The sequence below is a fragment of the Cupressus sempervirens genome, chromosome 5, assembly GCF_028749045.1.
Source record: "Cupressus sempervirens isolate cs-2001-9-10 chromosome 5, ASM2874904v1, whole genome shotgun sequence".
In the NCBI taxonomy this organism is placed as follows: Eukaryota; Viridiplantae; Streptophyta; class Pinopsida; order Cupressales; family Cupressaceae; genus Cupressus; species Cupressus sempervirens.
Window position 1 is genome coordinate 415,259,918 of NC_143122.1, and position 25,628 is coordinate 415,285,545.

The 25,628-nt window shown below is 33.1% G+C and overlaps 1 pseudogene; it reads right to left on the reverse strand.

Moving 5' to 3' along the window:
* Nucleotides 1-688: 688 nt before the first annotated feature.
* Nucleotides 689-2,620, reverse strand: LOC149556547 (cleavage and polyadenylation specificity factor subunit 3-I pseudogene; annotated as a pseudogene).
* Nucleotides 2,621-25,628: the final 23,008 nt, after the last annotated feature.

Here is a 25,628-nt window from a genome sequence, read left to right on the forward strand (position 1 = left end):
TATGAGCTCAAGGAAATATTTTACAGAGATACTTAAGAGTGATTGACCTGCCAAGTAATTAAGAAATTGAACAAATACTGCAGCCTACCCTATCCCTTTCTCTCTCTAATGAAAATCAAATTCTACATTAGGAGAAAAAATATTCAGAGCATTGAAGCCACTTGTTGGTTGGCATTTGAGCGGTTTGATAGTTTTGTTTGTGTCACTGGTTTAAATTTTCAGTTTTTCCCTGAACTTACTGGCGAGTCTTTATATAATACACTACTACATAGAGTGTGATATAAAGACATTTTTTGTGACAATTTATTGATCAATTGTCTTAATCTCAGACAATAAAAAAGTTTAGTATCGTGGTAAATTTTGTCATTAATCGAGTGTCTTTAAATATTGTCTTTAAATATTGTCTTTATAAGACAATATCTAACAAAAGTAATTTTGTCTCATAAGAGACAATTTCACGGTTGTCTCTTTGAAGACAATATATCTTCAATCAAAACTATTATCTCTAGAGAGACAATATGTGTTTATTGTCACTCTAGAGACATTATTAAACAAATCTATTATAAATTATTTTAAATTGATGATTATTTTCTTTTCTTTTCTAATTTTATCCCACATAAAAATTATGAATATAATCAAAAGGCATCTCACAGTTCCTTGTCTTAAAATATGCTGGAAAGGAAGAAAACTAATGAGTACCAACAGGTTTAATAGCATTACGCATTCTATTAAGTGCAGTTTTGATGCATTCTTTCAAGTTTTCATTTTTAGTCAACAGTATTGTTTGCATTGTCTACCGTGGCCACAATCCCATACACAGAGACAATCAGTTTTCCTTCTTCTTCCTTAACATCTCCAAACAAAGAACAAAACAATGATTGAAATATTTTACAAAAATCCTTCTCTACCTTGCCTTCCTTTGAATCTGAATCAGATGACTTGGCCCTTGAAGACTCTAGATTGAAATTCATCATCATTACAATAATGGAGTCTGACACCATATCACTTATGGGGTCAGGCACCCATTGTAAGACGACATAATCTGTTCCTTCTTGCTTCACTGTAACTTTGCCATGGACTTTAAGAGTGGGAACTTCATCATTTGAAATTTCTACACCCTCGTACAATTGTTGGAGATGGCTCTTAAGTACAAAGAAAGCTCCCTTATATGGGATTGATAGTCGCTGTGTAACAGTTCCTGTTGAAAGCTAGGTGAATACATGAAGATCTTCAAGAGCTATCATCTGGTATGTGAAACCTTTTCTCACCAGTAAACCACTCACTTGATTTCGTTCTTCAGGCATCTTTTCTGCTAATGCCTTTGCCATCTTCTCAGCATTAAAATGCATCTCTGCTATTTGACAGTTCTTTGGTGACAAAACCCTCATATTTTGGTCTACAAACTAAGAAAGTAGCATCTGTTTAAGGCATCCCATTTCATTTGCCTCTCCATGCACAAGAATTATGTTAGGTGGACGTAGCTCATTTAAAAATGCACTTGTTTGGCTGAAATCAGCATGCGCAAAAAACAAAATATAGTGGACCTGCATATTCAATGGAGCTTGCAAGCCATTCATCAATGTCACCTCCTTTGGTTCATTCAGTATAGTCTTTGCCAGCATACCCTCAACTACATACCCAGGAATCACACATGCATTCTTCCTATTATGACACCAAATATCAAATAGTTGCCTCGACAAACCACTCTGCAAGCCACCTGGACTAGCCATGACTACTAAAGGCCCATCATCCTCAAAGTTCTCAATGCTTTTCAGAGGTAAGATGTGTTTGAAATCAAATGGATTTGAACCTTCAAATTGAGTACGTATTCTGTCATTCATTGCATTGATGTATGTTTGATAAATAGTCATACACCTTTTTGCAAGAGAAGCATAATAAATGGGAATATTATGGAGCTCTAGATATGCTGCCCAATATTCATCAAGAATCAAAAGAAGCTCCTGAGCACGACCCAGTGCATATGCAGGAATGAGTATTCTTCCAACCTGAGACACAACACTGTGCACAACATCAATGAATCTTTTCTCTAAGATAGCTCTAGGCTGATGAATTTGCACACCATACGTCGACTCAATTATGCAAACATTAGGTAGAACTGTGGAGTTTCAGCAGCATGAAGGTGATGATCTGCCTCACACGAGTAATCCCCAGTATATAATACATGCACCCCTACAATGTCAACCATGAACATTGCTACACCAAGGACATGCCCAGCTGTGTAACACCAGAATCGGATGGCATTCACCTCCAGAGTATGGTGGAAATCAATAACCTCAATCTTATCCATTGATCGAATAATGTCTTGCTCATCAAATAACATATCATGCATTGAAACCTTGCTTACTTTCACATAATCATAAAGTAGAAGTTTGTAAATAGCTTTGGTTGCATGTGTCATGAATACCCGTCCATTGAAAGTTGTCTTCTCCAAAAAGTAAGGAAGTGATGCTGCATGATCCAGATGGAAACAAAATAGTCTTGTTCCTGTAGGTCATGTAAACACAAGAATGACCAACTTCATTGCCAGCCTCGAGCGAAGTGATGATCAACTGACTGCCTCTCTGCACACCATCGATTCCTTCCGCTTCAATGTACTCATGGTTACTAGTTCACAACTGAAGCCTTCACAATTTTTCCTTATTCAGTGTTTATCGCCTTGGAGAAATGGAATGAAAAGTGAGGAATGAGAGATCAGCTGGCATGCTGGTTTGGTTTCAGTACCTGTTTCCTATTTTCTCACAAGAGAGCAAAGATAGTCTTGGGACAACACATGCAGGCGAGACATCCAACAGTTGTAGAAAACATCAATACAAAAATTCAATGTAATTATTTTCAATATTCAAGAAAGTAACAGAACACACTAACTTGGACCAGAAAAAATATTTTAATTATTTTATTTCCAATGCTCGGTTTCTTACAAAATGATGTGGGAGCTCGTCACCACAACCAAACAAGTATATTATGGATATGGGATGACCATAATTGAATAATAACATTGAATTGCTTTACTCTATAACATCAATTACACCTACCACCATATTTAATGGTTCAGTACAAAATATCCTTGATTTAAATACATATTCTACTAAAGAAAACCATAAGCAAAGATAATCTTCAGATGTGAAGTGAGATGTCACTCTTTTTATAATCCAAGATCTTCAAATTCCTACACTTTTTGTACAATCTAATATGGTACAATCCCCAATGATGTGAATGCCCATCTTAGTGGGATATGTGGCTTGCAACTCATAGTGGACACCATCAAGCTCCTGTCTAAGTCCGTCTTTGGAGGTAGCATAAAGCATTTTTACTTTGATATGAGATGCCAGAAAAGACCTGATTATATCATTAAAAAAATCCACACATTTAGTCACCACATATAGATTTTGAATTTATACATTGATGTGCAATTTGTTTAGTTAAATTGATAACAAAAAACAAAGTAGATAAAATTGCATCCAATTGAGCACCACCTACTTTAATACTCACTTTATTTTGGATCTAGAAAATTATTGTTTCAAATTTCAATTGATTCAGCATATTTATTTATGAATTACATTCACATAAGAAGAATGAATGAAATAAAAAAGAACTCACCAGCCACTTAAGAATATATAGCTTTTTTGGTTGTTGTCAACAGCTACAAAATTGAAATCAAAACCAACATATCTGCAGTCATTGTCAAGGGAGTGAGGCTATGAAATCAGCAGTCTTTTATCGTACCTCTAGTTTTGTTAGCGAAGAGGTTTGTTTAGTTTTCTTAGCTATCTTGAAAAACTATACTGATGCACTGTCTTCTGCATCAAGTACAAAAACATGCTTTTGCAGCCGTCCGACACACTAATGCTAGTAGTTGCCTAGTTCAAGTACCATCAAATATGTCATTAATGGCCAAGTTTCTTTTCAACCAAGTTAATGTCTCACCAAGAGCCTATCAAACAAACTCTTAAAAAGGGTATCAGTGATCACACTAGAACGTTACATTCTTAGCTTGTTTCTTAAATCAAACAAATCAAAGAGGAAGATACAAGTTTTAATGATAGACATGTAGATTTACAGATATCTGCATAGGCTGTAGGATGTTTATATTAATATAGAAACCTGAAATCAGCAATAGGAAAAGTTTAAAACATGATATTTTAATAAGATGCAGAAAATCATTACTATTGTACCTTTTACCAACCATATCCAGCTTTAAAAACACAGAATAAAGACAAATGAAACAATCAGCATCAACATTCATTGTACCTACACTTAAAAAAAGAAGCAATCAGCATCATGAAACAACAACAGCAAATAGGTAAAAGGCAAGAGTTGGTATTTTGAAAAATGAAACTGTTCAATCTTTAAACTCTAAAACTAGATCTATGATAACTTAGATATATATATATATATATATATATATCCAACCTATATTTAAAGAGATAATATCAGCAGTAAATGGAAAATTTGCATGCAGAGTTTCATGTTGCTAAACCTACAAGTAGAATATACTAGTCAACACCAACTCATTTGGGAGCTAAACAAAATGATCTATAATAGAAATAAAAATGTGTTAAAGCGAAACTAAATGACATGAAATCTTTTCAACTTACATCCTATCCTAGAAATGGCAAGCAATACCCAACACCACAAAATAAGCTAAAAGAATATTAGAAATGAATAACAATATTACCTAGATCTGTTGTAATATGTGGTAACCTCAAATTTAACCAAAAAATGTGTAGAAAACAATTAAATTAGACAATATACATACAAAGAGTTCAAAGACTCTACTACCAACTCAATGTTCTTAATTAAACACCACAAATCACTACTACTTCATTAGCTTATACATATAAAATAGAGTTTGTTGCATCTCCAAGAACAAAATGTAGCAAAGCATGCAGAAATAACACTGGCAGACGCATAGCCTAGAAATAGTGCATGCATTATTTTTGTAATTAAAAGGAAAAGTTCTAGAAAATGTAATCTATGATTTATGTTATCTTCTAGGAATTGTTTTTATCCATTCTTGTCCAATTTGTTCTCCTTCTACGAGGGACTAGATCAATTGTTGTTTCAGATTGTTCATTGCATTGAACATCTTCCTCGTTATTCTTGTCTCTCAATTTTTGAGATCCAACAATGGCTGCATGTTCAAATTCAGGATTATTGAATGCATCATGTGAATATATTTCCTCCTCGTGCTCACTTCCAGACACTTCAGTAGAGGAGTTTGACTTTTGAGTTGCCTATACACAACACAATTTAACGATTAAAACATAATATATCTAATTAAATTAATCCATATCATAAAATATGTTAATTACTTACATCAAACTGATCACTAGTGATTAATTTCTCCCCTCGTTCAACCAAATATTGTCAAAGGCCTTGGGAACCATGTAGGAGAGCATACTTTAAGTCTCTCTCTGAAGCCTCCTTTTCAAATTGGTGAATCTATATTAACAAAGAAGACTAAACTTATAAGGTCCAATGACTAATTAAATACAATTAACTTGACTTTTTATTTAAATATAAAATATAACACATTAAATATTAACTTACCATTGCACCACGAACACTATTATATCCTCCAGATCCAAGTTTATGAGATCCAATCTTTGAAACTCGAGCTTGGGTTGCAATCCTTGTATTACGAAGACGTCTTTTACCTCCTTTTTTAGATGGCATATAGTTTGGATTGTCAACAACCTTCCTCTTAAACTTGGCATCTTTAATAATTCATCCCATGTCACTTGGTCTGTGATCCAAGCTGGACGCAGATACTTCAAGTTTTTTGCCAATTTTGACCTTAGATTATCTCTTTTTGAGCGAATGTACTTACATGCAATATCTAGAATAACATCTCTATTAAAACCAGGATTACCAAATGTTTTTGCGACATCTTTAAAGAGTTTTTCCTTTTTATCCTCTGGTTGTCTCCTCCAATCCCTTTGGATGGTATCTCCAAATAGGTTTTCTGCACGGTGATAAATAAAGTGATAAAGTTTTAAGCCTGTATCATCCTTCAACACATTGCCTCCAAAGGTGAGTAAAATTGTTACTTCTTGCAATCCTTTTGTAGTTACTAATGATACATTTGAGGTCTTGGGAGTTGAGGCAAATGCCATTACGGGCACATCAATTACTTGGTCATTTACTTCCTGTATTTATAATGGAATTATGAAATCAGTTAACACCCTACCAAAAATATTAAACTATTACCAAATCTAAAACAAGAATAAAGACATTATTCATAAATGAGAAATGACATAATAGACAATGCTAACAAATAGAATATACAAAGGATACCAATTATTTTTCACACAGTTATGCGGCAAAAAAGGAATACTAGTTTGTTTATAATATCATTGATGTCATAATTGATAAATACATGCATACACATATCAGTATTGTACTAAGAGCAACCAAAAATAGCAAAAATAGTGAGGTGCCTCCCAAAACTGAACCAGACACGCACACCAAAAATTACCTATACAATATTACAAACCTATGATAGCAGACCAAACTATTTAACCATCTGTCCTTATGAAACAAAAAATAATCCTTATGAAACCAAAAATAATAGTTCTGTTAACAGGAATCTGTATACTATTGTATCGACAAAATTCATTAAAGTAGTAACTTTTAAGTAAATACTTGTATCGACAAAATTTAGTAATGTAGTAACTTTTAAGTAACTACTAACAGTCCTTAAACATATAAACAACTTCCACCAAAAGCAGCCATCTAAAAGATGATTAAAACCATCATTTAGAACTATACAGAGCTTCAATAAGGCTCCAATCTTTTCCCAGCTCCCAAAGCACCTCTGGTTAGGTGTCAAGCTTTGCAGTTTGTAGGCAACCACATACAGCTAATTTTTTGAGCTGTCTCCTAATCTTGGATTTTCCTGTGGTTATATCCATGACCGCTCTGTTCACGAAGCCATCCATAATCTGAATGAGAGAATTAAGGGCATTATGAATAGCAAGACTTTATTCAGTCATCCTTCTTTCTAGTTGATCGATTCTCTAAATGACAACAAGGGGTCATCACGAGCCTACATATCCTAGTTTTCTTCCTCATTATTCTAAGTAGCCACAAAATTCTTGTTATCCAGGGTCTCATTATTATTATTATTAATAGACTGTTGAATAGGCCTAATAACTGAGATGAAGGTAATTTAGTTATTCCCACGCAATTTATAAAACTTCTTCTCTATCGGTAGGCTTATAAACAACTTCTGATCTATTGGTTAACCACATTAAACATCCACAAAACATATAAACATGAAAAGCACAAAAACATTGACACAGAGGACACCAAGATTTACATGGAAACCCAAATTGGGGAAAACCACGGAGAAGCTAATTGTCATAAAATGAACACCCGTTAAGGTGACACCAGTTAAGGTATTTTTACAAGAGGCTCATTGCAATTTGGGTCACTACCCGTAGGCTCACTGCCAATGTGGTTGCTACCCAAAAATATAATGAAGACTCCCTGCCTATACATTCAAGCTTGTAGCCAGAATATAAGAAATGAAGATTGAATCCACCACTAAAGACGGTCACTAATACTCTGCAACACAATCTGCCACTACTTATATTCAAACAATATACTTCAAGATACTATAAGTCATGATGAGGAGAATGCCACAGTGGATTATCTGGGATGATTGCAATAGTTGATGCCTTATGTATCACATGTAGTTGGGAGAGAATCCGAGGCATCAATTTCTCATCGTGAAGTTGAAGGACAAAAATAAGCAGTGAAACATTGAACATTGATGTGTCTTGCCATCAAGTCAATATGAACATAAAACATGGATCTGAAGTATGCAGGTAAAGAAAGCATATGAAGTCAGCAATCATCGAACATTGATAACAGTTATGATTTCAGCAGGCATGATCTCTCAGCTATTATATATGTGTCTTGCTCATAAGATCAAGTAAAAGCAATACATTCAATCTTGGGAAATTAAAACAATGGAGTGGAGAAAGCCAAATCAAAAAGTCTTTCATTGCTGAGTATTACATAGGAATGAAGTGGAGATAGGTGAGTCTTTAATGCCAATAAACAATGATAACAAATATTGAAGGCCTCGACAGTATGAAGGCACAAGAACTATGATGAAGGAACACGAACACTATCAAAAGTGGCAATAGTAGAGATACGGGAATCAATGCCACGAAAGGATGCAGATTTCAATATCCAGCCTTCAACATATGAATACTCTATTGTAGGGAAGAGAAAAGGAAGAAAGGGATATTGATTTTCTCAAGGTATCTAGCATGATTCAACAGGGGGAAATGATAACCATGCACAACCATGAATCTACCTTCTAAAGTAAAATAACACATGATATGCAGGCTGACAAGGGCAAACAGAGGAAGGAGGTCAAACCTATCATAGCCGTATTGAGATATTCTCCCCTATTCCCTATTTTCCAAAACTTTGTTGATGAAGTTGTGATAGATGCTCAAGCTTTTCTCTACCGCCCTTATACCAGAGTTTTCCTACCCTCTACCATCAGCTATAATCTTTGGCATGACAGCGAATGTCGGGCTCCCAATATTAACTCTGCCGCTAGATCAAGAGTTTGTGAAGTTCAAAATGTTTATTGTTCTTATGGATTTAAGTATTTTATGTTCCAAATGTTTTAAGACATCGATGATCGGTATCATTTTTTCATTTGGTATAAGATTGAAATTTCTATTGACCTTCCAACCATGTAGTAACTTGTGAAAGTTTCTCTAAATTTTTGAGAATTATTTTCCAATAAGTTGTAGAATATTTAGTAGATTATTTAATCATGAAAACTCTTGTGACTCACTGATCCTATATCTCGAACATCAGAGAAAGAGCCAAATCATGTTTTGCTGGTTGGGCTCCAAAGCAACAGAGATACAATCTGCAATTACTGTAAGAATTCCATTGTATTCACTATTGTAAAATAATGTACTAGAATAGTTTTTGTAAATGTTATTTCTCAAGATTCATAATTATTTATCTCATTATAGTTTTATGTTTAGTGTTTTCCAATTTTCTAATTTTAGTTGTGTCCTACCTCATTCTGGTATGTGTTAGAAGTTTCGAGGCATTCTTGGCTTCTTGTCACTGAAAGGGTATAGGTCCATGGAAATAAGAACAATGAACCTTAATAACATGCCAATTTCAATTGGCAAATGAAACTAAGATCATGTGATCTCAAACATCATAAATGAAACTAATACATAATCTGTATTATACAACTCTGAGAGTAGCACTTAGAAATAGTCCCTTTATTACAAGACTTGAAAGTAACAAATATAGCTCTATAGCCATAATGAACACAATTTGAGGAAAGAATCAAACTTTGAACATATGTTCAATATGTTCAAACCAAGTCTATATCACTAATTGGAAGAAGTCCCTCACATCTCTTTTGAAACACATAAAACCCAAAAATGCTTAACAAAACACATTAGAAGTTAAGAAGCGTCATGCACAAACAGAAATCGATACCAAAGTAAAATTATAGAAAGGGGAAATACAGTGAACATAATGCAACTTCTGATCAGTTCTTAAGCATAACTTAAACAGATTCTGGTACAGATGCAGGGTTCAGGGTGATTCAGGAATGTATTATGGCCATTGCTTTATTGTAGCCTTGATATAGCTGTACACAAAATATACACATAAAATCAAGAGAAAATAAACAAAACTAAACATCATATGCATAGAAAATACAAAGTAACAATTACAAATTTATATTCATAGAGAAAACAAATAAAGTCAAGATGCATGAACTATGAGGTTTGAGCCTTGCATATTGATGAAAGGTGAATGTTGAAAGTTACGGTGAGTTTCATTTTTTCTTTCTCATGTTGTCCCCTTACTATATTTCATAGTTTACCATAATTTCAAATTACCCTTTTTCAAAAAGAAAACATGATTAACCTAGATTTGTCCCAGGTGCGCTCTGTGTTCAGACAGGGCCCAGTTCACACTAGGTATAGGTCCAGGACAGAATCCAGTAACTTAGATTCTAACCAAACAATAGAGCAGCAAATAACTAATAAACAAGAGAAGACTAAAACATACCTTGAAGAGAAATTATGATAGGAATAACTATGAATGTGTTAAAATTTTCCATTTCACTAAGTTATCCAAATGCCACTCTTTCTATTAGCATGTACACAAGATTGATGCACCAAAGGCTAAGATATTGTCTCTATTAAATAATGGGGACCCAGAACACTGCAAGCACACTCAAAAGCAAACTATGCTTTGTAAATAGTTTGTGCCATGTAAGTTGACAATAGCAAGCCGTGAGAGCCAACACTACTGTAGAAAATTGTTGATAACATAACTAATTTTCAGGCAGTTAAAAACATAAAGCCCTTCACATTCAGTTCTCATTAATTTGTTCTAGTGCTCTTACATATATGCTAAAATGTATGTTGTTCAATTTTTTGAAAATCCAAAAATGTTAATGATTAGGCTGTTTGCAATTAATTTAAAATAGAGAAAGTAATCTCTCTAGCCCCCAAAAGCGATTTTGACATAGAAAAAGACTACAAATAATCAAATGGATAATTGTATTGCAGAGGGCCTTAACATTGGGATTTGGCTTTGAGATTTGAGGTTACTTTTTAATCCCAGGGTATTGTAATGAAATGTTGACAGAGAATTATTGAATGAAAGGTTAGGTGCATTGAGATTTGAGGTCAAGATTTTATCTTCTGATGCTAATGAAATGTTGATAGAGCATAATAGAATGGAAAGTAATTTTTTTTTTAAACAATAGGATATTCTTTACCCAAAAAAGAACAATTTAGATTTTAACATCAAAAAATTATACATTTTTTATAAAACTTTTCTTTTATTCCTTTGACACCTCATATGCTCACTAATGTTGTCTACTTTTAGGCATTACAATCAATTATAGATCTATATTGCTACAAATAAATGAACTTGACAACAACAAGAATAATATAATATCGATAGACAATTTTACCTATTCATCTGCAATGGTCTTTGTAGTCTGTAGCAATGCCCTTTCCCATAATTGAATTTGTTTAATCATTTCTTGTCCGAGTTGAACATTTTCAGGAGTATCGGGAAGGAGCCTTAGCATTCTTGATTGTGTGTCTATATTACTCCTTAACGAAACTTGTTCCATTGTTGGTGGAAGAATTCTTACTGAACCCATATTTGATGTCCTTCTAATAGGGGCATTCATTTCCAACTCAACACTAGCTATGTTATGAACATTGGTGTTTGATGTAGAGAATATGGTATGGGGTTTTGCACTTGATTCTACTCTTGTCATTGGATTTTTTTGTCTAGACAGAATAGGTAGACCATGAGCCTCTCCACCAATAGATTGCACACTTGTTGGAGTAGCCCTTGAAATATCCTACATGCACAAATAAAAATATTTTGCTGGTATGAAAAGGAAAAATAATGTAATCAGGCTTACACAATAATATGATGGGACCCAACCTTTTGCATCACAGTAGATGTATTGGTAGGCATAGTTGGATCTTGTGTGCCAACATAATGCATGGTCAAATGAGTTACTTTATAAATTTCTTGTGTATAAAAAACATTAAAATTAGTAACTAAATAAACTAAAATATTTTAATTAAATGTATAAAAATATAGATCAAATTTTACCACTAGTATAGTACTAGATGTACTAACTGATGTAATAGCAGTTGGAATGACTTTTGAGATGGCCTGCATTCCACAGATGTAAAATAACATTATATAAAAGGTAACATCATATAGAAGGTAACATATGACAAATAAAATTATAAAAAATAGTTTTCAATCTTACCTCTTGCACCATCATCGTTATCTGTTGCCCTTGTCCATTTTTTAACATTTTAACTAAAGCATTTAAAATCAATGGATCCCCCATAGAAGCATTTGCAGCAGTCTGAGCCACATTCTTTAAGAAGTACAGAATGTTAATTTAAAAAAATTACGAACATACTTATTAAACAACATATGCAAGCAATATTACTAACAAATTTAAATTCACTCCCCTTTGACAATAACATGTACAAATTTCATTAAACTTCAACATAAGCAATACTCATTATGCATTTTGTTTGAGTTTTTGGTATTACATTTCCGTTGACTAGGTGGTGATTGCATAAAGTTTGTAGGCTTCATTTTGTGTAAAGTTTCACAAAAATTCAATTTAGAATTTGGGATGTGCTAGATTGTGTACCTTCACCAAATAGAAAAACGTATTTACAACAAATGCTTCAAGGAATAGAACATAAATAAACTAAAACCATAAACTTTTTCAATTAAAAAAGTACAACTTGTATGCATTGATGTTACAAACATGCACTAAAAAAGAATTCAAATTACTAAATGTTCATTACATTTTGTGTATAACTAGAAACTCAATACTCTAAATATTTAATAGTACTGTATTAAACCCTTACAATAATCTTGAAGTTAACATGGCAATAAAACCATATCATCCTCACATGAAATGTCCTCATCTGATGGCATAAATATCCCATCACCATTGGGCCCTAAATCCACAAATAAATTAATACCATCACTTTCATGGTCTTCATCACCTTCAGCTATAGGTAAATGAAAATTAATTAAGTCATCATCTTCATGAACTTGTTGTCCATGCGGTTCCTCATGTCCTTCAAGCACTTCAATAAACCCATCATGCTCTTCATCGTGGTCATATACATCATTGACAATACAATTTTCATCATCAACATCATGGTCATTTATGTCTTCAAGTGGAACTTCAACATCTTCAAGTAATTCACTATCCTCAGCTTCAAAAAAAGTTGTTCTCCGTCCTCTTGGATCATAATCAATGACAAATGACCAACCAGGTTGCTCTAGATTTGGAATGAGAAATATCTGGTCACATTGATTTGGAAACACATAAGGTTCAGAAGTGGCCTCAAACCTAGATGTATTCATCATATAGAATCCATTATCGTGCAAAAAGATTGTTTTTTCATCACTCACTTTGATTAGCCTATACCATTGAACACAAAAAACAACTTTCTTGAATGATGTAAAATCAAGTTCTATAATATCCTCCAACACTCCATAATATTGAAGTGTGCTTCTAATTGGTTGTATATCATTTGCATGTGAGCAGCAATCCACCTCAAATGATGCTGAAACTCCATAGTCATAAGTCTATCTCTTCTCATCAACTCTTCTTATGCGAAAATGATGACCAAGTTTCCACATCGCTTTGTAATATTTTACCTAAATTCATTAAATATATTTAGTGGTTACATTCAATGATACAAAATGTAAAAGAAAATACATTAAACATGTCCAATATGTTAATATATATGTATCACTTCCCCATTCACAGATCCTCAAACAAAGTTTAATTGTTGTGGTGTCACTCTATTCTTCTTTTTTGTTAATATTGGTCTTTAGCCAATTCCATGAGCATCTCTCTGTCCATTTTTTTTATGGCTGACAGGTAGTCCTCGAGCAGTGTTTTGCCCATATTTATTATATATGTTGGCCCATTCTTGTTCATCCTCTAATTTCTTTTGTTCAGTATACTTCTCCATCCAGCCTGACATAAAGTTGGAATTATATGCAATATACAAATGTAATGCCTCCCACTCAATTGCATCTACAATGAAAAATAAATTTGTTCAATATGTTAATAAATATATGAAGTATTTAGTTGTTAAATTCAACATCAAAACAAATTTCTATTTCATCATTTTTGCATACCTTTTATCCTCTTTGATGTCCCTTGACCCTCTAATTTTTCTCCTTCAAATGAGTGAGGTTGGCTATAACTCCATAATTGTGGAGCTTCATGGTGCAATTGAGGCAAGTACTCACTTAAATGAACAATTTCCTGAAAGACCATGTAGCGCGAAATCATGGATCCTTCTGGTCAAGCCTTTTGCCTAACAATTTTTTTTAAAACCTTCATATATCTCTCCACTAGCTACATTGTTCTAATATGAATAGGACCACAACTCAATCTCTTCTACTAAGTGTACAAGGTAGTGCTCTTGAGAATTAAAAAAGCTTGGAGGGAAGCACATTTGAATATCACACATCAAAAGTGATATATTCCTCTTCCAGTATTTCAAATCTTCCTGATGTATCTCTTTAGATGAGATCCACCTACAACATTAGCATGTATTAGATAAAGATTAATAATATCTTCAAAACTGAAAGTATTAGCTTGTCTAAAGGCACAAGTAATGAAGCACTTCAAATGATAAGATTCTTGGATGATTATGCATTATTGATTGAAAATACCTCAAATATCTAGACATTTTGTAAATAGCTAATCTGGCATCTCGATCGAAACTACTTGGTATTGTTGTAGGCAACACATACTGCGCAACCATTGATGAACACCATGTTAAAATATGCGTGAGTTGATAGTTTCACTTGGATATATAAATTTTTAACAATGTTTCTAGCAAATATAACATTGAAGAAAGTTACCTTTATCCAATTATGCCAATCATGTGTTTTTATGCCTGACAACTCTGATCCATCTCTTGTTAATAAGTTTTTCAATGACGTGCCAAATCTAGAAGGAAATCTTAATATTTGCATTGTTTCAATGATGCTTTCTTTCTCATTTGACGTAAGAATCCATGGAGCATGAGCATATGAATTATCTCCATGTAACCACATGTTTGGTATGATATTGGCAACTTGAAGGTCCTTTCACATTTTTATTTCTGCTTCAAGGCTGTCTCCGTTTAGATGTTTCCATAAGCACTCTGCCACATTTTTCCCAATGTGCATAGTATCAAATAGGTGGGCTAGTGGTAAATTCTCATAATATTCTAGTTTATAGAAAATTGAGAGTCTTTTCATTCCTAATGGAATTCTTGCCCCTTCCTCTTTGTCATACATTGCTTACCACCTACTAGGGTTGATTCTCCTTGGCTTCCTCATTTGCACTTCATGTCCATTGAACCTAGTTTTTTGACAGAGTCGATAGCGATGATTTTCTGGTAAGAAATGTCTATACTCATCATAGACTATTTTCTTGAGATCTTTTGACTGCCTAGTCAAGGTTTTTGGCCCACATGATGGACAACCATGTTTCCCCTTTGTTTGCAACCCTAAAATAAGAAACTGGAGTTAATAAAAAGTAAAATGAACAAAACAATTGAAATTTTGAAAAATTAAATTTATCATATATTACCACAACAAATGGAGAGTCCAAGGGCATCATGTATTGTCCATATAAGTATTGCATGAAAGAGGAAGTTTCTATCATTGATAGATTTTGATACATCATACATATTTACACCTTTCCACAATTCACGAAGCTCATCAATGAGAGGCTCCATGTACACATCCATATCCTTTACCTGATACTTCCCTAAGTAAAATAACACTAGTAATAAGGTTTAGTTAAATTGAAGAATTCATATAGAAACTTCAAGAAAGCATTGCAATCACATATGTTCTAATACCTGGTATGATAAGAGTTAGCATTGCATGCTCCTTCTTCACTGCCATCCAAGGAGGGAGATTATTGTTAATAATTAACACTAGCCAAATAGAATAAGTTGTTCTAAGATCTCCAAATGGATTGACACCATCCATTTCTAGAGATATTCTTGCATTCCTTGGCTCATTTCTTAAATGTGGCCATTTTCCCTCAATCTCTTTCTAGTAGTTGCTATCTCCAGCCATACGCATGACACCATCTTGGCTTCTCCCATGTACATGATAACTCATATGTTTTGCCAACTCCTTACATTTGAACATTCTCTCAAACCTTGGTTTTAGTGGAATATGTCGTAGAACTTTATGTGGAACCTTCTTGGATACTTGGTCTTGTCGATACCTACTTGTGTACACACTGGGCATTGCTTCAAATTTGCATTGTTTCCATAATACAAAATATGGTCATTTGGACATGCATCATATATATTGTACTCCATTCCAATATCTTTCATTATTGAAGATACTTCTCTATGAGAATGAGGTAACTTATTATCCTTTGGAAGTATTTTGTTTGCCAAAAGCCTACATGATAAAACAATGATTTTAATAAGTATGCACAATACTTAAAAACACTGAGACATTAAATGGACTTCATTTATTAGAATATCAAATCCTACCTTAATATGTCAGTGAAGCATGTATCTGTCAATCCATGAGTCACCTTCAAGTTCAACATCAACATAAGTGTCGCCAATATAGAAGTATCTGCATTTAAATAAAGAGGCATCCTAGCCAACTGAGCTATGGGTGAATCAATAACTTCTTCAGAAGATGTGTAGAAGTCTTGGATAAATTCATTAAGGCCAGCTTCATTAATTTGTGAAGTGGTTTCATCCATATACATGTCTTTCTCTTCATCTTGGGATTGACTATCATCAATATCATTCACTGGTTCTTCAACAATATTGGGAATCGGAAGTGGCTTTTCATCAAAAAAAGTTTGAAATGATCAATACTAAAATATTAACTAATAAGGATATAAATTATTTATTTTAAGATATGTTAATTACAATGTACCTCTTCTATGTAAACTCCATATTTCAGTCTATGGATACCAACAAGTCGTCGCTTCTTTAGTTTCCTATTTTCGCACCTTTTGCAAGTGCAATATATCATTTCATTGAAGTATGCATTTGTACCTGGAGTAGGTCTTGGTGCTCATTCATCTGAATATTTAGATGATGACGATGTCCTATTATCCTAAATCCACCATGTACTATCAACAATAAGTGTGCTAATTTTTTAACTTGCATAGTACATATTCTTCAAGAGCTCATGATTGGAACTGGAGAAATTCAAAATTTGAGAAATATAATTTGAATATCTGCATTTCCTTAGGTATCTCAAGATAATATCTTAGAAGTATTTGTATCACTATTTAACAAAATTTTAAAGCAAAAATGGATGTGACCATAGGTAAGCACCATCTCATCATAAAATCATGACTAAGCACCATCTCTTCATAACCATACCTAAGCACCATCTAAGATACATGGTTCTCTTCAAAAATCTCTCTCGCAAACCTTATGATTTTCTCAGTTCAATATCCAAAGAGTAAGATTAATGAATTTGTCTCACTTATTACCCCTACTATCGTTGTATGGTAAGATTTTTGAAGATGTTTTTCTAATTTCAAGGGTTTTATCGGTGACAATGACATTTTATAAATAGCATGAATTACTCTAAATAAAATTAAAACTAACTAGTTTAATATTTTAATAATACTAATTACTCTATGTTAAATATCAAATCATAGTTAATGTTTCATTTAAATTAAATGATATTACAAGTACAAAAAACAACATAAATACCTGGTCCGCCATTTTGTGTGGACACCAAGAAGATATCCAAATAGAAAGCTACAAAAGAAGATTGTAGAGAATAGTTACAATCATTACATAAAAAGTTGTTAAAATATAGGAAAATATAGGTCAATCCTCCTTATTCCATAATTTCCAGTACTGACAATTTAACAAGATGAACACGCATAGATAGTTACTAACTAGGTAATATTGAATGGTATTACATCAAATCCTATATATAGCATTCATATTAAAATTATCTCTACAACTAATAAAAAGGTATTTAAATAGTAAGGAGAGATGTAGAGTTTAGACAAAACTTATATGTAGATGCTAACAATAAGCTAGTGATTCTCTACCCAACTGAAAAAAATATTTAATTGCGGCATAGTTTTAGTATGGTAGTACTCTTCTCAAAGTGCACTCAATAAAAGGATGAACAACAGATGTTGAAGTAAAACAAAAGAATGGCCATCTATGGGTTTAAACACCACAAAGATCCACACAACCTTAAAGGATAAAATGCCTAATAGTGGTGTGTCTCTTTCTGAAAAGCCTAGCAAAGACTCCACCTCAAGTCAACAATAATTGTTGAAGAATATGAAAACACAATAACAATAGAATTGATAACTATATCTGAAATTTTCCAATATATATAGAATAATATGTGATTTTCATGGGGAGAACATGACTTTGATAAGAAGGGTGAGACGTAAATAAGACTAAGTCAATATCAAAGCCTGTAGGATAAGGAGTCAACAAAAGAAGAGTCAATGGGATAAACCTTTACCATTGAACAGAAAGAACATAGAATTGAGGAAGTAAACAATTAAACCAGAATATGAAGTCTACAACAGTGAGAAATATATATCTGCATAATTAGAGAACATATGGATAAAGAGGTGTGTGTATATATATATATATATATATATATATATATATATATATATATAATTTAAACAAACCTTCATTGGTAATATCTCACCTAGCCATGTCAAAAATAGAACATCGACCATAGTTATGGTAATAGATTCATAAAGTGATCATGTCAAATATGAATAGTAAGAATCCATAACTAAGAACACTATAACTGACTTAACATTTCTTTACCCGATCATGGAACTAGAAGAGGAAACCTCCATCATGCAACAAGATATAGGATGACACCACAGGGGGAAGAAATATGGAAGGCATGGGTATGCTACAGAGATTCCTTGAGAAGACAAAGGGAAGATGAAAATAGAAAGAGAAGACAGTGAGAAGAGGAGGAGCCAATGTATTTGAGAGTAAGATGGTAACAACCATTGCCACATTTTTACAAATTGATGAACCAACTATTGTAGCAGATGCAAAATGGACTTCAATTCAGCCTCCAATTAAAATCACAGAAACTAGAATCAATTGGAACAATGTAAAGATGAAGAAGATAAAGGGAAAGGGTTGGACAAAGTAATCTTGTGTAGAAGGACAGGGGAAGATATGTGGAGAAGAAAGATGGAAAAACATATGTAATTATTATAATAAATCAGTATTTTGTGAAATTCTTTGGTGTACTCATCTTGACTGCTTTCTTCCTTATTCCTTGGTTGTGGTGATCCTCAAGATTGTTAGATATATGGTAATGAAGTATAGTATTGTTATTGATGTTTACTATTGTCTTGAATCATTGGGTTATTGTCAAAAAAACTTACTGCTCGCTGTCAAACAGTAAATTCTACATATTTTATGAGAAATGTGCCACAGTAACTGCGTATTCTCATTTCGTGGAGAGAGGGAAGATTGTTAAAGGTTTTTTGTTGTTGAGATTGTCATATCATGAGCGTGCACCATAATGTTGTTCCCCATAAAGGTATGGACCAAGAATCAACAAGTAACTGCTATTGCAAGTAATTACAGTGAATCAACATTCTTAAAAAAATATAACAGGGGCTTGGTTAAGGTTAGCAAGTGTATTTGAGGGTTTCTATACAGTAATGATTTGATGAATGAGGTGTTAGGAGAAGGGCTAGTGGTTCTTGATGGTCACAAATGGGCACATCACTGGCGGACAATAAATCCATCTTTCCATACTGACAAGCTCAAGGTTTTTTCAACTGGGTTCCTCTTTATTCAAATAATTGGATCCTATAAAAATGGTTAAACTTTTTATATGATGAGAAATTTTTGAATAAAACTATAGAAGATTGTTTATTTATGTTTTAGATCGATTACTAAAGTAGGGTATAGTTTGTTGCATGGTGGAGAGCACTGTGAATATGCTGCAAAAGTGAGAGAAAATTGTAAAAAATGGTGAGAAAGAAGTAGGTGTGGCTGAGGAATTCAAGTGTCTACTTTCAGATGTTATTGCCTGCACAGCATTTGGCAGCAACTATCTCCAAGGAAAGCATGTTTTTTCATTTGCTGGCACAACAAATGTCCTTGGCCTATCAGGATTGTGTAAAATTAATGCGGGTTCCTTGCTATAAGTGAGATTCAGTTATTTGAAAGTTATGTTATGTTTCTTCTTCAAATATTTGCCTTTCAAAAGAAATAGAGAAGTACATTGGAGGCTCAAAAAAGAAATTGAGAGTGCTTTGAAAGATCTTATTATGAAGCGAGAAAAAGGTGGTGCAAACACTACTCAACACTATGGTAATGATCTGCTAGCTCCATGATGAACACAATTAAAGAGATGAAGAGATTTGAAAGCTATGAAGGCCTCACAATAGAGGAAATCATAGCTGAATGCAAAAAATTTTTCATTGGCCGACAAGAGACTACAAGTAATTACTTAACATATGTCATTGTTCTCCTAGTGATGCATCCTGAATGGCAAGAGAAAGCACGCTCAGAAATACAACAAGTCTGTGGAAATTCCCATCCAAATTTCGAGACATTAAACTAATTAAAAATTGTAAGAATTGAATAACATATTTGTAACCTAAACTTCATTACTCCCACTACATTAGCATTTTTCTAATTGAATTCTGTATTGTGGACTATAGTTAGGATACACCATTAGGAGGAATTGCAATCCTAAAGGTACATAGGTCCTTTTCCCCATGCTTTCATTTTATCACGATGCATCTCTGTGGGGAGTTGATGCCAATGAATTTAATCCTGAGAGGTTCAGTGATGGGATAAGTAAGGCTGCTAAACATGAGTCTACTGCATTTATCTCATTTGTATATGGATTAAGGTCCTTTGTAGGCCAAAATTTTGTTATGCTTGAGACCAAACTTAGATATGTAATTTGACTGTTACATTTACAGTAGTTCTTGTAAAAGAAGGTGCAATGGGTATGTGTACAGAAGTATGACATCAAATGACATTTTTAAATCTCAAATATTTATTTCATTCAACTATAATAATTTTGATCAAAACTAACATCTTAAATTAACATCTTACAATTAATGAAATCAAGATCATAATATCATAACTATTTAAATGCCTGCAACCCATAAATCTTTCCCTGAGCATGTAATATTTCAGAGCACGTCTTTTTCTCATAATTGGTGTTGAAAGTGATGTGGATGATTTTTAAACCTTGCATCACTTCCTTGACATTGCAATGTTCACATTCAAAGTATGTTTGATGAATTATTCACTCCTTTAAACTATTTCCTTAGCCCCTGGAAGTTCCCTTCATGTTTCATGTGTAATACAGTGCCAAACTTATCGCTTCTCATAATCTTGGCTCCAGATTTGATATTGAAGACAAGACTTCTCCACCATCTGTTCGGTACATGAAAACAAATGACAGACTCTGAGGTTTTGAAATATTCCTTAGCAACCATAGGAAATTCCTTTCAAGCACAAATGCTTCAATTTGCATGACTATTGTTTATGAGTATAAACCGTGTATGATGAATGAATCTCCTTTGAAAACAAGTTCTTATTGGTTTAGCATTCTGAAGAGGTTTGCATTAAGCATGATGCCAGATTTCCATCTACGCTTGAATTTCATGTTCTTTTGCTAATATCAAATTACTCTAGTCGATTCCTTTTGACCAAACTTTCACATATTCAAATTTGATTTCTACCTTTCTTTCTTGGTTGCACATTAAGGATATTGATATTGATAAAATTCTTTCAAACTTGGCCCAAATCTATTCTATTTCAACCAACTTCTAATCACTCAATTTCAATTTGCGTGTAACAAGACTTTCTAAGAGATTCGAGGAATTTCCTTTGATAAAACATGATTCTTTGAATTCACAATCTTGACTTGAGAAAATTTTTGAAACTGGAGAGCTAAAGGGCAAGGAAATAATTCAATTTTTGCACCTAATTCATCAGTTCTCAGCTACAATAGACAGAACGCTGGGGATTGACACTAGAGCTACCAAGATGAGAAAACAAAAAGAAGCCAAATACCCTGAAAAGATAGGAGCCTCGTCTCTGATGGGTGATCTCTGATTAGGTCACAACAAGTAGTACAAACTTAATAAACTAGTTGTCAATGCATGATAGAATTATGATAAATCATATGACTTTCATTGATTTCTCGAAAGGGAGAAAAACATATGCCAAATTTATCATCTTGAATTGGATCAATCAATGATGAATGTCCGCAGGCAGGGAGTTCTGGGTATTGCAATAGATACACTAAATTGGAATGCATGCTACGTTATATTTAGCATTACAAGCATATATGCTTTATGGATTTGCAAGATCCAAGTGATTGAGTTCAGAAGAGGTATGATTCCTCTTGACAGGTTTAAAAATCTCAGAATTTTTCAAAGTTGGTGGTGGTTGTGAACTTTCATCATTCAGAAATAATTTGTTTCCTAAGTTTTGAGTGTCTGGGCTATGTTGAGAATGGTGATAATCATTACTACTCTATAAGAATGATGCCCTCATATAAGCAAGTGAAGTCATTCATTATAGTAAAGTTCAAAGTTTTCCAGCATTTATCTTCTTATAAATCTTGGAGGGTGTGGGTAGGGGGAGGGGGGTGGGTTGTGGGGAAGGGGATGTTGGGGGATATTCCCTAGATATTGTGTGTATTAAGCATGAAGCATGTAACCATAAGAATGATAAGTATCTTTTGATGTCTCAGCGAATTCTTTATAATGAGATTTTGTCAGCATCAGTTTTAAACCTAAACTAGGGTGTGATTGGTTGTTAGTTCAACCATTTTTGGACTATTTAATTGCAAGGTTATCAATAAGTTTTAGTCTTCTACTGTAAACTTGTCACGGGTGTGCCCTACACAACGATACTGTTGTTATGGATTGCTCCTGACATGATTTTATAGCTACAATCCTATGATATTATGGCTATTGTTACTATGATCTAAACATAGATGGTAATATCAGGTTTCTTCATTTTGGGAGCTTGGAATGCATCCATAAGACCTTCACAGTTGTCATGTAAAAGGACAAAATGATAATGTCTTGTAAAGGTGAACAAATGGAGCTCCCAAATTTAACACATCCTTTGATTTTTTTTGAGCTTGATGAGCTTGAAAGAAAGTGGAAACCTAAATATGAAGCAATTTGATCTGCCGGAGATTTGTTTTCTAGAATGCTTTGTGTTGCTAGTGATTATATTTGTGTCATTCTAGAAACTGATGGCCATGTCAGCCATGTCCATCCTACTGCTCAAAGAATAGCAACCTTGAACAGTGACGGTTGAACATGTACAAACCTTCCTTTACCATGTCTCTTCTTTCTCATTCTTCAACTACTAAAAGACAGTTGAAATGCACCATTTGTATCCTTCAGCTACCAAAAGATAGTTGAAATGCAACATTTGTCTCCTGGCCAAAGGAAGTTGTTTGCAAATTATGTAACTACCTTTGAGGATAGTAAAACCCGTATTGATATTTCTAACTGATAAGCTCTGTTAAGGTAGATGTGATATTCAACACTGACAGGGCAGAGTTAAATGATACAACTATACATTTTGATATAGATGAACCAATGAGCCCAAGGGATAAAGGAAGATACAAAGAAAAACTAGGGGTTTCTATCCAAACTAAATCTAGCATAAGGAAAAATTGGTTACAGTCAAAGCTTGTAACAAGCGAGAATAGATTAGCTTTAAATCTCAGAAAACAAGAAACAACCATCAAAGTTCATTAGGAAAAGCCAGTGGAGCTCATCATTAAAAAAAAACAACTTCAATTGCTGAAAGGACACTTTTTTTTACAACCAAAGGTAGAACTATCTTCTAAAATCTGGTTACACCAAAGAAGAAATATCTTCCGAGTGAGAAATGACAAATTTACAATATGAAACTTACTATGTACGAGCAAAAATTTAATCTACTCAAGATTTCTGAGCAAGGGAGCACACTGTGATCAGAGAGATTTGTAAGCCTACAAAAGCATGCACAATTAATAATGACCAACTCTCACGAAAATAAGTCCACATTCCAAATCAAAAGCATGGCCCCAAACAAAACCCTGAATGAATCTATAGACTTAATCTGCACATACCTAAGAGGCTAAATGTAGTGATATTCCAGGAAAATCCAAAGGCATGTGAGGTCAAATTTGGAGAATAGGTGGTGTTCCCCAAGCACAATAGCCAGAATTTATATAGGACACTAAGTCTACAGTGACAATCATCTTAGTGATAGGACCCATTTTTACCTTCAATAGACTAAACTAAAATTGAAATCCAAGTTTTTTTGTATCTACATAGAAAATTTTGAAGAGAATCTCACCATTATATATATGCAAAACCATTTTTTCCTAGAACATAAACTGTAAAAAGCGAGAAAATATCGTTTATGTCCAATTTCAGGGCACGGAGGCCGAAATGCAACGTGAAAGGTTGCTAGAACTAAACAGCAGAAACAAATAGATCCTCCATTGCTACAGGGCAGCAATACGGAAAATCTCCAGGGAGCCAAACTGCGGAAGAAGACTGCAGCGCCTAGGGCATAAAAACTAGAAGATATCATTCTTCTTATTCTTATAGCAGAAATACCCCCTATCCAAGTTTCGTGCCTCTGATTACTCCATTTAGAAGCATTCGCATGAGTACCCACTATAAGATTCAGGGCCTCTGATTACTCCATTTCGACGAGTTTTCTCGGTGATCCCTCAGAAAACTCCTTTTGATCAATGAGTTTGCTTTGTGCGGTGAGTCTCTGCTGCAAGAGAAAAGGAAATTAATAAAAAATCTATTCCCATGCGTTTAGGTATTGCTTTAATTAGAGCAATTAAAAATTAAAAAATATAATGCAATTTTTTTAAAGACAAAATTATAATTTCGTCACAAATTATTATTATTAGGTTTGTGTGATTTTTGCTATTGTCTTTATTTTAAAAACGAAAAAAATAGTTTAAATATAAAAATATAATAAAGAAAAAATATCAATTTTGTCTTTAAGTATTGTCTTTAATACAGCTACCATGTAGTAGTGATAGTGCAATTTACTATATAATAAAATTTTTATGATAAATTTATGTTTTACTGCATAACATTAACTAAAACATGTGTCAACAAGTGATACTAAAATATATGCAATCAAATTCGGTCATCAAATAGTAATCAAAAATCTTTTGATCATGACCATGGCAAAGGAAATATTTCACAAATCTTAAATATAAAAGGTACGGAAGCCTCATTGACAAAAATAAAGTTCAAATAAGATCCCCAACAGGTGAAATGGTGATCTTATGTGAGCCACAATTGTAAAAGAGGCCTTGCCATTATTTTCCACTTCAACCTTAGGATATGAAACAACAATAACTAGCAGTCGCATGCTTTTGTACATGCAATGAGTGTGCCAATAGGAGATGAGATTTAAGAGAAAGACTTAGAATGAACATTAAATAATGTAGATATAAGTTTTTTTAAAATAAAAATACAAAAATGAAAAAGTTGAAGATCAAAATATAGAGATAAAATTTACAATATTTAGTAAATTTGAATATTGCTTAAGAAACATATTCAATAATTTCAAGATTTTATAGTTAAATTCAATTTATCATATATGAAAACAAAAAAATCATTAAAAAAAACCATCAAAAAATTTATTACGAAGAAATACAAAAAAGAAAAAGAAAAATAATGACATCTCTAACAAATATTCTATTGACTAAATAAATTATAGAAACTAAAAAAAAATATTTAGAGAAAAACTAAATTAATATAAAAATAATAATTTAAAGTAATTTAAAAACTAAAATCTAAATCAATTTAAAAAATCAAAAGTTTAATAAATAGAGATCACAACATAATCTAATGTGGAGATCACAAGTAACTATTTTTTAAATAAATAAGAAAAGAAAAACAATATTTAAAAGTAGATATTTAAAATATAATCTTATGTGAACAAATTAGATTATTAATAATTTTTAATTTAAATAACATA